Below are 14375 nucleotides of genomic sequence, written 5' to 3'. Positions count from 1 at the left end.
TCTGACACAGTCACTTGCCCTGCTTTCAGCTGGGATAGAATTAATTTTCTTCCTAGTAGCTGGTACAGTGCTATGTTTTGGATTTAGGATGAGAATAAGGTTAAAAACACACTAATGTTTTTAGTTGTTGCTGGGTAATGTTTTTACTAGAGTCAAGGACTTTTCAGTTTCTCAGGCCCTGCCAGCGAGAGGGCTTGGAGGGGCATGGGAAATTGGGAGGGGACACAGCCAGGTCAACTGACCCGAACTAGCCAAAGGGATATTCCATACCATAGGACATCATGCTCAGTATATAAAACTGGGGGGAGTTGGCCAGGGCCTGTAGATCACTGCTCAGGGACTGGCTGGGCATCAGTCAGCAGGTGGTGAGCAATTGTATTGTGCATCACTACTTGTTTTTTTTCTCCCTTCCCTTTGGATTTCATTTCTCTCCCCTTCTCCCTCCTTTTCATTATAATTGTTATTATTATTATTATTGTTTAGGGTTTTTCCCTCCTATTTTAATTATTAATTTATTCTTATCTCAACCCTCGAGTTTTACATTCTTTTCCGATTCTCCTCCCCATCCCTCTGAGGGAGGGTGGCTGCATGGTACCTAATTTCTGGCTGAGGTTAAAAAAAAAGACATCGCACTTAAAAATTCAATCTACTACTGTTGCTAGGAGTCAGTTGCTGTGCAACCTAAAAGGTATGTGGTGCTTTCAGGTTAAGAAGTATTAATAAATCTGTAGGCCTCCGTATACATTTCTGACCAATTTACTTAAAAAGCTTAAAACTCTTCTCAAATAGTCACCACACACCTCCAGATATTTTTTTTTTTTTTAAGGGTCATACTAACAGATTTTAACAATTGCACTGGGTTTTGGCTGGGATAGAATTAATTTTCTTCATAGCAGCTTGTATGGTTCTGTGTTTTGAATTTGTGACTAAAACAGTGTTGATGACACATCCATATTTTAGCTATTGTTGAAGAGTGCTTATGCAGTGTCAAGGCCTTTTGTTTCTCACACTGCCCTGCCAGCAAGTAGACTGGAGGTGCTCAAGAAGTTGGGAGGGGACACAGCTGGGACAGCTGACCCCAACTGACCAAAGATATATTCCATGCTATATGAAGTCACACTTGGCAATAAAAGCTGGAGGGGGAATGAGGAGGAACGGGAGAATGTTCAGAGTTATGGCACTTGTCTTCCCAAGGAACCATTACACAAGATGAAGCCCTACTTTCCTGGGAATGGCTAAACATCTGCCTGCAGATAGGAGGTAGTGAATGAATTCCTTATTTTACTTTGCTTGTACACACAAGTAAATATTTAATATTAAATAAGAAAAATTAAAGCAGTACACATCTTCACTGCATTCTAACTGAAAGCAAACAACAAAGTTTTCCTCTAATTTATCATTTCAGAGGACAATTAAGAATCTTAAACAGCAAGAATCCTCAAAGTTAATGTTTCAACAACTAAAACAGCTGCACGTGTTCTGTAGAGATACTTTATTTTACGCTCCCAAAGAAGAAGATATCAAGCTCTATATTTTTGGTCCATAAATTAACAACCTAAAATAAACACCTTAAAAATGGCAGTATGATGCTTCATATTTACTTTTTATATCTACATACGCCCAACGGATCTTCAAGTTGACTCTAAGATGTCAAACTGTTCTTCTGGTTTTGCTCATTATTTTCAATCATAAAGACTCTGCAGGCAGAATTAGATATCTACAAATACCACTACGGGATCACTGCTTTCAAAAATATTTTAGCAAGTCCACTAGAAAAGGACTAAGGAATGGGACATCAAAGAAGTGAACAATATGGGTTTTCTCCTATAAGTTGTTCTATAGTAGCACAATTAAGGACATCTGTAGGAAATAGGAAATCTGGCTTATGCCTTTTGCTCTTTAAATGTATCCATATTACAATAGATGGAGTATAGGGCACGGATGTTTGCTGATTGGTCAGATGACTATTGCCAAATGGAATACATAACACCTCAACACTGACTGCCTCTTCTTCAATAGTAGCATAAATTTAGTCTTGCTTTTCCACTGATAATTATTCTGATGAAATCTGTGTTTTTGAAACTTCTGCTCCTCTTTCAAATAAGATGGAGGGCAATATCACAGAAACTATTTCCTTAGGAACACAAGAATAAAAAGATGCCTCAAAAGTTATCGGAAAGGCTAAAATAACTAGTCATTTCATACTAGTTGGTCGAGGTTTTCTACAGGGACCTCAGAAAAGAATACAAAAATGAAGACTGCCTTTGAAAGCAAAAAGTCAGGGAGGAGGAGCAAATTTCTCCCTAAAAAAGCATTCATGAATGAGAAACAGTTTTGTAACTGGTATTTTTGTTTCTTCTCCAGAATTCATAAGTTTGCAATGTTTTTCCTGAAGCAAAACCAAACTTTTTTTTTTTGCCTACATTAGGATAATGGGCTTATAAGACAAACCATAAAGAGAAGTTGCTTCATCAGGGTGGTGAGGCACTGGAACAGGTTGCCCAGAGAAGTTGTGAACACCCCATCCCTGGAAACGTTCAAGGCCAGGTTGGATGGGGCTTTGAGCAACCTGGTTTAGTGGAAGTTTCTCTGCCCATGGCAGGAGGGTTGGAAACTAGATTATCTTTAAGTTTCTTCCAATCCAAACCATTCTACAAGTCAATTATCTCCTGTGCTTTTAGGAATTTAGCCTTGTAAAGAACACAGTAGCAACTCCGAGTCATGAATCAAGGCACCCATTTCCATCAACACAGGCAAAAAGATAAATATAAAGACTTAATAAGTACAGTAGTTGCTACTTTTAATCACTTTCAAGGACAGACCACTGCAACATTAAAAGCTACCCTATTGATTGTGATCTCAAAAAGTGATGGAAAACAGTCTAAAATTGTTATATCTACACAACTACAGTTAAAGACATCTAGATCTATTGTACTGTAAAAGTAGTTGTACTTAAAGCTAGCTAACAATTATCTGAACTACATTTTACAGCCTTGAGTTTTTTAGATCTAGTTTCTACTCAGAGCAAGTGTTTTTCCTCCGTGTTGCTCAAAGATATACTAGAGATGGGAGAGACTTTAGCAAAGAGAAGTTGCCAATGCTGTTCAACTTCAATTGTTCCATAAGTAACCCTTTATTAGTACCATAGGACAGTCCCTTGAACGTAACTGAAGTAAATGAAACTTCTGTAGACATATAGATTTGTTTATATAAAACAGGATAGAGCCTCAGTCTGTTAAGTTTGGTGAGACAGATTGATTTAATAAGTATTCCTCACATGAAGAAATGCAACCAGAACCAGACCCTTACTGAGATTAAACCAGCACTCCCCCTCCACTATCTCACTCATCTGTGAGACCAGCATGCTTCTACAGTACAAATTGTCCAAATTCAATGCTCCCTTTAGTCTTTTCCACTCAAATTCCTTCTCCCTCCCTCACTCCTTCTCAGCAAACTTTTAATTGAATGCAAATATGTAGAGTAGGCATTGACACATATGCAGAGATTATTCTCTCTAAACAGCTGTTTCACATGTACATGATCAAGATCTACCCAAAGTGAAAATGGACATTGCCATCTACACTTAAGATTTCTGAACATTTTCCAGTATAAATATGTTTTCATTTTAGTGTATCTTCATTAAATTTATTCTTTTTCTGGCTGGGCATAGTGTCAATCACACAGAACTTTCAGGAAAATTAACTTCTCTGCAATTCCAAGAATAGGGCATGTTAAAAAAAAAAAAAACCACCAAAAAAACCACCCCAAACCTCAATCACCTGTATTTATATGTATATATAGATACATATATATTAAAATATATAACATATTACTATCTATGTTTTTATATATTTAAAATAACCAAAACAAACAGAAAAACACCCAGCTACTCCAATATTAAGTTTTAGTAAATCCCTGATTTTTTTAATGGTAAATTTAATATGCTAAAGGGTTATCACACCAACAGGCACATCAAGTCAGGCACAGAGCACTACTATATCACAAAGGGAGCAGGCTTTAATATGTTCTGCAAAAATCTAAGCAGATGTCAAACCGAGCACATTTACAGATAATTTCTAAACTAAAAAAATTAAAAAACTTCCTCAGATTCTCCTACATGACAAAAAGACAAATTCCTCAACATTATTATTTTCACAATACCGTTTGAAGGGTGTGTTAACCAATCTTCAGGTTGCTGGTGTGAAAAAAAAAAAGATCCGAACTGCTGAAATAAGCGTTCTTTCTAGTCATTTGAAATTGGCTGAAGGAGCCTTCTTCAAAATAAGTTTTAAAATGTCAATTTTGTGTATATTGAGATGAAGCAGGTAATGTTACACCCCAAAAGAAAACAGATTAACAGAAGAGTAACTATAGGCTATCCCTGCAGCTCAGCTGGGCATACTTCAGAGATGTCCAATACACAATGCTTCCCAGCCTTGCCACATCCCAAAACCTCAAGTTAAACTGTGAAACATTAAACCGTGTGGAAGCAAAGCAATCTAACAAGGAAAAGAAAAGAACAGTGGATAGGAAACAATTCAGCAAAAAGGAACCATACTGAGGAAATTAATAAAGGTTGAAACTAAGTGACAGCAAATACAGAAAACAATTATAAAATGTACATGAACAGACAAAACTATAAGTGATTAAAAAAAAGTAAAACTAAAACATAAATTGCAAAACCAAAGAAAATGTTGACACAAAAAAGATTTAAAGTCTGGCATTTAGTTTAACTTCTTATCTAGAAACAGTGAGCAAACTGTTCCAAGGATGTTCTTTAGCTTCCCCCATCATCTGAATTCCAAATATTTTGTCTTCCGTTTCACAGGCTTGTATCTGCAGGTTAGTAAACAGCAATTCCAGAAAATTAATCTTTTTTTTCCCCTAATAAATATTACTTTACAGTTAGCTCAAAACTAGGTTTAATTGAAAAGGACCGATAATGCAATAACACAATGAAAAAGGGAATCACTGAAGATAAAAATATCCCTGGTTTGTACCACATAATTATGGGTGTAAGAGGCAACTAAATATTTCAGATGGCACTAATAACCGGGGGGGGGGGGGGGGGGATAGACTAGAGGACTAGAACAAATCCAAGCAAAGCAATTATACAGGAAATGCACATGGGATTTATGTTAAGAAGCAATGAAAAAAAAAACACTGGCTAAGGGGTTGCAAATTTGCAAAGAACTAGATAATAAATAATAACACTGTATCAGTGTTTTTCTTCTTTTAAGTTAATTATAAATAGGTTAAAACCCACAGTAGATAGGTTCTGTCATTGTTTTTCTACATAGCACTTGTATTATGTAGCAGAGAGATGCTATATTCATAAGAAAGATAGTGTGTATTTTTTTTTTATAAGAGGTGCACTTCCTAACACAGTATAAGCTAGTGTTAAACTATGAAACTATTTTAGAATACCTACTGAGATAACGTAACTTAATACAGAAAACTGAATGACAACAGGAAACCATATGGATCAACAACAAGGCATGGATGGACCACCTTAATTAAGGAAACGTAACCCAGGTTGATGGTTCTTATTCCTATGGAACTATACATTAAAGACTTCTTTAGCTCTTCAGAAACAAATGTTTCTAAGAAAGTAAGACAAACACACAGCATCGCATGCTTTAAAATATACACAACTCCTTTGAGTTTACTGAAAACTTAGTGGTTTCTATAAAATTCCATAAAATCCATAAAATTCCACAAGTAATATGAGCTGGAGAATTCAAAAAGGCTCTGACCAGTACATGAAAAATAATACAATCAAATACTTCAGGTAGAACTAATATGTTTTTATAATAAAATGAAAATGCTACCTGATGAGAACAGAAAGCTGGGAATTCAGAAGTACAGCCATAAAATTAAATTATACTTGCAACCAGTTAGCTCGGTTTATGGAAAAGACCAGCTAATTGCACGGAATGACTTCATATAGTACCAATTAGCCCTTCATCCTCTACTAATTAACTACCTGTTACCACTAGCCTTCCCCTACTGATATACAAGATACTTTGGAACATTAAAAGTACTGCAGCATGTCAGATAACTTCCGATATAAAAAATTTTAAAAAAAGATAATACCCTTCCTAATTAAACAGCCACAGGGTAATTTATATCATTTTCCTCCTCTAGAAATGATGTCTCTTCCCATATTATTAAATGGGAGGGAAGAAAGGCTAAAGAGAAAGCGCTCAAGGCTTCTCTCTCCCCCCCTCCCCCTCAACCAATAGCGAAGCCCAATGGAGCAGTCCCAGCCCGAATGCTGCAAGGAGGGAAGTAAAGGGGGGGGGGGGAGGGGAAGAAGGGATAGAAAAGCAGGACTGAAAGCTTGTACAGAACAGTTACATTCACCTGAACTGTGGAAAGCTGTGTTGTTGTTCTTGCTGGTGGTAGCCGTTGTAGATGAGGAAGAGGATGGAAAGCAAGCGGAAGAGCAGTTGTTGATAAGTAACAGTCACCAGGACTACGGTGACTATGGCGCTTGATTCACAAGGCAACAGTTGCTATAACTCACAAAGAGAGAGAGCAAGCGAGAAAGAAGGAGGCAGGGCTTAGCCGAAGAGACCCGGAAGAGGCAGGACCTTCCACATGACAGACAGCTTCTAAGGCAAGAAGGAGGGGATCCGTTTCCTTAAGAGGGAAAGAAAAGGTTGGGAGGGACGTATTAACTCATCCACCTTGATAAAGGCGTGCGAGGGCATATTCTACCCCCCAACAAGCAAAGCGGTAGTAGTACGACAACGGACTATCCACGGATGTAAGATCACACCACATCGGAGCAGGCAGCAAGAGAGCCTGTAGTGGTAGCTGATTGTTCAAATAGCAACCATCAGGCAGAAACCCGAGTGGGAGAGAGAAGAGAAGAGGAGGTGTGGTTACATTAGCATATCTGTCTCCTGCATCGATCATGCTCACCGATATCCTGATGTCATATCCGGTTAGCAGCTAAGATGGGGGGGGTGGGGGGGGTGGTGCGTAGGGATCTCTGTTCAGTGGATTGCTTTGCTTTTTCCACCCTGCTTGCTTTTTGCTACTTGGAAGCAATTTAAAGTGAACAGGAAGTTTTGCTTTGTGCTTACTGCAAGTTCAAGCTCCTGTTCAATTTAACTAAGTACCAATAAAAGAAGTGGAAGATTAATTTCTTAGCACAGGATAATGAACCAATTTCCCAGTTAATATCTTTGAAAATTTAAAATACTAATTTTTATTTTGGCACTGTCTGCTACAGCGTCAGCTGAAGAGAGCTCACACAGCTACTGTTTTGCAGCGGCTTTTTACCCCTTCTTAAATATGTTATCACAGAGGTGCTACCAACGTTGCTGATTGGCTCAGCTTTGGCCAGTGGTGAGTCCATCTTGGAGCCATCTGGAACTGGCTCTGTTGGACATGGGGGAAGCTTCTAGCATCTTCTTACAGAAGCCATGCATGCAAGCAAAGCAAAACAAGGAATTCATTCACCACTTTCCATGGGCAGGCAGGTGTTCAGCCATTGCCAGGAAATCAGGGCTCCATCATGCATAACGCTTACTTGTGAAGACAAAGGCCATAATGCCAGATGCCTCCAATTTCCTCCTTCTTCCCCCCTGTTTATATACTCAGCATGATGTCATATGGTATGGAATATCCCTTTGGCTGGTTCAGGTCACCTGTCCCGGCTGTGTCCCCTCCCAATTTCCTGTGCCCCTCCAGCCCTCTCTCTGGCAGGGCCCAAGAAACCAAAAAGTTCTTGGTTTAGGATAAACATTACCCAGCAACAACTAAAAACATAAGTGTCCTATCAACATTGTTCTCACATCGAATCCAAAACACAGCACTGCACCAGCTACTAAGAAGAAAAAAATTAACTCTATCCCAGTTGAAACCAGGACAAGCTGTTATTGCTGTTTAGCTATTAAGGGGCAGGTTTCTGTGCTTGCCATGGGGCTTGCTTGCCTCACTGTATATTGGAGTCTAGTGCTCATTAGTGGCTACTTCTTGCTTTCACTGCTTGCTGTACTACTGTACTGCTTATCAACTTACTGTGCTGTGCCTGGGAACATTTTGATAATAGCAATGGCATTGTCCCCAGGCTGGCAGATGGCCAGGGCATGGCTGCTGTTTCTGTGCTGCTGTACTGGATAGGCTGGAACTCCAGTGTAAACTCGAGTCAAAGGGACTGTGACCTGTGGATGAGTCTATGTAGGAGCAGGACACCCAAAAGCACCTGTGGCCATGAATAAGTCCATGCTTGAGCAGGTATATCTCGGAGCGTCTGTGGCCATGGTTATGTCTGTGCCACATCAGGTATGCCTCTGAAGGAATTGTGGCCCAAGGACAAGTCCATGCTGCAGCAGGTACACCTTGAAGCATCAGTGGCTGTGCGTGAGGTCATGCTGGAGCACCTCAGTGTGTGGCCATGGAGAAGCCCACGACAGAGCAGATATTCCCCTGGAGGGATTGTGGCCAGGGATAAGTCCATGCTGGAGCTGATTTACTTTTGAAGGAACTGTGGTTGTGGGTAAGGCCACGCTGAAGCAGGTCTATGATCATGGCCCATGGATAAGGCCACATTGGAACAGGTGCACCTCAAAATGACTCTAGCTGTGGATGAGTCTATGCTGCAGCAGATATACCCCTGGAGGGACTGTGGCTTATAGCTGAGGCTCCACTTGGAGCAGGTAGAACCCTAAGGGACTGCAGTCTGTGGATAAGTCCAAGCCAGAGCAGGGGCAAGGGGAGGAGTTCATTGCAATGTTAAACCCTACAAGCTGATCTGAAGGGTCCAGGGGTGGAGATTGTAGTGGATATACCTTTAAATTGTTGTAACCCATGATTTGAGTTTCATGTTATAGGAATGACTATAGCAGCAACCACCCGAACCATTGGAGGACAAGCCTTACAAGAAGCAGTGCAAGTGCAGCAGTGACCCGACCTGAGCTGGCTTTGATGCCCGATAACCCCATACAACACACAACCTCTCTTCTCCTGAGTGACCACCATCCATAAGAGATCGTGTTCATGGACTAAATGAACTCAATGGACATTTTGTGGACATTTTATAGACTTTTTAACAGGGGTGTGTATAGACTAGGGGAATGATATCTGTGTATTATATCAAAGGATGGGAAGGATGATGGTGGTTAATGAGGGTGTATTGGAAAGTGTGGCATGACGTAAATGGTATGGAATAAGGGGTGGATATTGTCTTTGGGTGGGTTAAACCATGACATTAATCAATTTGTAGATGGCATTTGTATGTTTAGATATGGGTATTATTGAATAGGACAACTTTTGTACATAGCTAAGATAGTTTTAGCTAGTCAATAGGAACTTGGTCACATAGGATTGTGGGCCAGCTGGATTATAAGAAATCACTGAACAATATTTAGTAGAGTCTCATACGATCCAGCTGAAGATACCGTTAAAGGGTATTTGCAATGCAGACTCCTGTCACCACCTAGACAGCAACTGGCTACCCTGATCAAATGATTCTCCCTAGATTGTTTCACTATGCAGAAGGCTAACCCCCTCCACTGAGTGTTATCCTATGCAGAAGATCCTAATAAATCCCAGTTTCTTTAACTAACACTCTGTGTGTGCATCTGTGGAACATTATTCAGAGCTCAACTTCATTCCTCACAGGAGTTCGGAAAGAAATGGGTCTATCCCAGTATTCCCACTACTCTGCAGAAAAATGTGTCCTTGAGGACCTAAGCGCTGTGGAATAGTTAGCCATAGGCAACAGACCTCTGCATTGTATCCTCAGACACTCAAAGACTGGTAGTCTTGCCTTTTTTTCTCCTTCACAGAGTCCTCTGAGTAAGAAGGGCCACAGAGGCAGTAGCATCTTCACCTCCCTTCATCTGGCCAACTGTTACTGCTTTCCTGCAAGTAGGATGCAGCACACCCCAGAAGGCCATCATGGAGGACATGTTGCAACACCTGAAATCCAAGGTGGTATTCATGAGGAAGAAGAGGGACACCATGCATACCTTTTTTCTAAGAGGTGTTCCAGGATGCACAGTAGGCCCAACTCTGTTTCTTGGCCTATCTACATGCCTGATTGGCAGAGGCTTGGGAGCAAGAGAATCCATAGAGGCAGTAGGATGAGCAGCTTCCAAAGAAGGCCTTCTATCTCCAACCAATTCCCCTACACCATGCTCCTGAACAGCAACAGAACAGCTGAAGGAGGAAAAAAAAAGGGCATCCTTTTCCTCAGAAGGTACTTCCATCTCTACCACTAGCTCCAGTGTGTCCCCTTAAGACTATTCCAAAGTGTCCAAGCAGTGCTAGGAGGACATAGTGTGGCAACAATACTCAGTGGTGACAGCCTGGACCTTTCCTGTTTTGCCTCACAACCATGGGCATGATGCCCACACTTCTAATTGGACTATGTTGACCAGTTTATTAACCGCAGATCATAATATCTGTAGGTATAATTATAGACTCTAAAATACATCCTTTAAACTTCTACTACTAGAAAAGGTTTAGATAAGAGCAAGAAAGATGATCAAACATATAGAATGGCTACTGCATGAGTAAAAACTTTTCAACCTGGAAAAAAAGATAATTTGGGGGATATAATAAAGAAAGATTTACAGAATCACATGGAGATGTGGATTGGTACTGACTATTCATTATCTCTTCCAAAACAAGGACAAGGGACCATAAAACAAAGCCAGTAAGGATTGGGTTCATAACAAACAAAAGGACCTGTTTATTCATACAACAGGTATGAAGAACATTTGGAGCTTCTTGCCAAGAATGTTGTGAATGCAGAAATTCTACATGATTTCAAGGGCAAAGTTGACAAGATTTTGGAAGAGATATATGTTGAGGTTTATTAAATAGATGAACCACATCAGGCTCAGGAAAACCCTGAGGTGAAAATACTTGGAGGATGGGAAAGTAATCAAGAGAAATGTATGTGCTAGACTCTTCTTGCACTTCCTTAGATATCTACTTTTGGACATTGGGCCAATCAGAATACCAGACTAGATGCACCCTTGGTCTGAACCAGTATGTGCAGGAGCGGGCTGGAAACTAGGACCACGCGTGGCAATCAGTTAGCTGAGGGGAATGTGCTCGAGCTTGTCTGGACAAGAATTAACATGATGAGACATGTTTGCAGAGCACAGGGGAGTGGGAGACGATGGCGCCAAGGAAAGGTAACACCTTGCTGTTAATTGCTGGTAGTTAACCACCAATCGGGGATTGCCTAGTATGCAATGCTTAGCTTCAAGAACCAATCTGTTTAAAACGCGCAGCTTCTGAAAGTGTATATGAACTCGTGCTTCTGTACAATAAATTGACATTTGCTTGCATCAAGCTGCGTCCCGTCTCTTCATTTGCCGCAAATTGGTGACCCCGACGTGATCCGTTTAAGGATCTAACGTGAAGGGCTCTCGAATCGCCTAACTGAGCGACATGCAGCGAATCCCACAGAACTTTGAATGATCTGCTGAAAGGAAGCAGGAGCCGGCCTGAAATCCCTCCGGAGTTGAGAGGTGAGCTGTGGGAAATCCGTAACGGGGAATCAGGCTTCGTCCCCAGAAAGAGACGTATATAGACTCATAAAGGGTCTTCTAGTCAGATCAGGGAGTCCGTGCCTCAGTCTCCTCAAATGGTGACCCCTATGGTGGTGTTCCGAAGCCTTGGAAGAATAAGGACGGAAAAAAGACAGCTCGTGGAAGAGGGCTGCGTTCCGGAGGAGACGGCTTGGCTGAACGATCGTCTTGCTGTCTGGACCAGGCGGACAACCTAAACCCCGAGGATAACGCCTGTATGCATCGAGACAGGTGAGCAGCCAAGAAACCTTAGAGATTTTAAATATTTGAAGAAATTTTAAGAAGCTTTAGAAACCTGTACTCATTGAGACAGGTGAGCAGCCAAGAAACTTTAGAGACTTTGAAAGAATGAAAGTGTGTACATACAGCAGCCAATTGTATGATGCTGCCGCAGAGGGGAACTCCGTGTCGGGAATGCATTTAGCATCTTGGTGGCAAATTCTGACTACTCTTTGCCAAGTGTGGACTAATTCTACTAATGGTGCTAAACCAGAGGAAGCTGTAAATTCCACCGACAGCGCGACTCTTCTCAAGACACCGTCAGCGATGGCGATTCCGTCCACACCTCCTCTGCTCCCAAAGCTTCTGTCACTGATTGCAGCGACCCTCGCAACACGGGAGCAAGCACGGGAACAGGACAACTCGGACAATGATTTTATTGACTCTGATAAACCTTTTGATCCAGGTCCTATAGATCTGGAAAAGGAGCTAGACCTTTCCCCCACCCCCTTGTCTCTCCTGATGCATTGATTGTATTTTGGGGGAGGGTGAAAGGGGGTCTGAGGGATTGGTGGCAGGAATGCAAGTGGGAAACACTTAAGTGATGGGTTTTGGGAGTCGCTAGGGCATGTTCAATATTTTGTCAGACAAATCAACCTCGAGAGTGGCAGCCTGTGCAATACGAGGCTGTTAAAGAATTAAGCAAAGCAGTGCGGGAAGGGAGGATTCATAATACATTTGCTATGTCCCTTCTTGAAGTGATGGCAGAGCCTTATACACTCACACTGCATGATTGGAAGTTATTGCTTTGTATGGTACTAACTGATACAGTATATGATGTGGTTATCTGATTTTTGTGAGCTATGTGTAGTGGCCTTGACTGAAAACCTTAATCGGGGAATTGCTGTTAACTATGAGCAGTTAGCTGGAGCAATTAACTGTGCCGATTCTGTGACTCAGGCAAGGTATCCCAGGGACAAGTGTTTGCAAATGAATGAGATGGCTATTAAGGCAGTCAGGATGCGGGAGTCTTGCCACAGTCTTGCAGGGTCCTAGAGAGTCACTAACTTTAATACTAACTTGATTGATTGGCTTCAGAATATTTTGCAACTAGTCGAACATCAGGAAGCTCAAGGGTTGCTTTTAAAACAACTAGCTGTGATAATGCCAATGAAAATTGTAAACAGGCAACTTTCACAATCGCAACCCCAACATGTGTCAAATGATTGTAACGCAGAACTCACAGCAGACTGTAATTCTCAAGCTGAGTTCTGGAATGCAGCATAACAGATTTTTGCTTCTCTAATCTCTTCTGTAAGAATAGTACACGCTCTTAACTTGCTTAGTAAATTAGGCTGCTAGCTTGCTAAACAAAGTAATACTACAAATACTATTTTTTTTCTGGCTTATTAACAGATGTTGATTCTGTCCATCATATGTTGCTACAGAACCGAGTTGCTATTTATTTTTATTATTAGCACAGGGACACAAGTGTGAAGACTTTGATAGGATGTGTTACGTGAATCTGAGTGACCACTGTGAATTAATTTACAAAAGTATACAAAACTCAAAAGCCTTAAAACAAAGATCTGCAACAGAGCCAGGGGCGGGATGCCTTTGGTCTCTTCTCACGGCTGGGAAACTTTGGGCCATGACTCAAAAGTATTACAGGATTTATTATAATTATCTTTAACCACCTTATTGATGTTTGCCTTATGTCTCCCATACCTTTTTTTCCTGTATTCAGTGTTTAGTTGATTGTAACTTAAAGCAGGTCATGGTCACCCAGCTACACACAACCTTTGCCTCCTCGCAATTAACAAGCAAAAAAGAGGAGGATAGAGAATGTCTGAAGAGAGAGATAGGAGAGGAAGCTGGAGAATATTTGACCTAACAAGAGGTGAGAGAACAGCTAGGTATTGTGAAGGAGAATAGGAAAGATAAACACGGTTATCTAGTGTTTAATAGGTGTCTGCATGCTTGTAGAGATATATAGCTATGTAACTGCATGAATGATTTCTGCCCTGAGCCTGGTGGAGCATACAGCTGCGGTTTTTGTCCGGGCTCAGAGATGTAAATAGGGGCTTCTCTGTTATGGTAAAAGTGTTTCTCTTTGCATAAAAAAGAGAAGGAATGAAGGGAATGACCCCAGAGGTATGTTCAGAGAAGGCATGCTATGTTTCGAACTTTTTGACTGAACCAGTTCTTGTTTGGTGTGCCCTTCCATCTATGTATAGTGTTAATCCAAAAGAAGCTGATATTCTTTACACTTTGAATGTCAATAATTGTCTTTCTGTAGATGCTAATGTAGTAGGAGGCTATGATGGGAACGTGTTGCAGCGGTTCTTCTCTTATCCAGAGTAACAGCAGGGAAAGCATTAAAGAGTTAAATCACCTTGTTTGGTAGGCAGTTAAGAATGTGAGTCAAAATTGCCACTGCTTTTTGTTGTTGGTTCAAGGACATGGCTGTGAGGATTTTGATGGTATGTGCTGCGTGGATTTTAGGCGCCCCATTGCAGCAACATGTTATCAAAATCTGAGAAAATTTCAGCCTTTTTTGGCATCCATTCACTTAATTGGCAGTATTGTTTGTTT

The 14375-nt window shown here is 41.0% G+C and overlaps 1 protein-coding gene and 1 long non-coding RNA gene across 4 annotated transcripts in view; both read right to left on the bottom strand.

The window, feature by feature from the left end:
* Nucleotides 1–6980, bottom strand: part of LOC129783029 (transcription factor RFX3-like) — a 192447-nt gene extending 185467 nt beyond the window's left edge. Inside the window, exon 1 of one of the 3 annotated variants that reach the window (XM_055792685.1) lies at nucleotides 6367–6980. The gene's annotated coding sequence lies outside the window, so the exon portion shown is untranslated. The remainder of the gene's footprint in view (nucleotides 1–6366) is intronic. The other 2 variants (XM_055792686.1, XM_055792687.1) reach the window with 2 other exon arrangements.
* Nucleotides 6981–11596: 4616 nt separating this feature from the next.
* Nucleotides 11597–13998, bottom strand: LOC129783039 (uncharacterized). The gene is made up of 2 exons (XR_008745059.1): nucleotides 11892–13998; nucleotides 11597–11809 (listed from the first exon to the last, which is right to left on the bottom strand). It is a non-coding gene; the product is annotated as an uncharacterized LOC129783039 (long non-coding RNA).
* Nucleotides 13999–14375: the final 377 nt, after the last annotated feature.

Source organism: Falco peregrinus, chromosome W, assembly GCF_023634155.1.
Source record: "Falco peregrinus isolate bFalPer1 chromosome W, bFalPer1.pri, whole genome shotgun sequence".
NCBI classification, from domain to species: Eukaryota; Metazoa; Chordata; class Aves; order Falconiformes; family Falconidae; genus Falco; species Falco peregrinus.
Note: the sequence above shows the minus strand (reverse complement) of the source record. Positions and strands in the feature narration are given on the sequence as shown.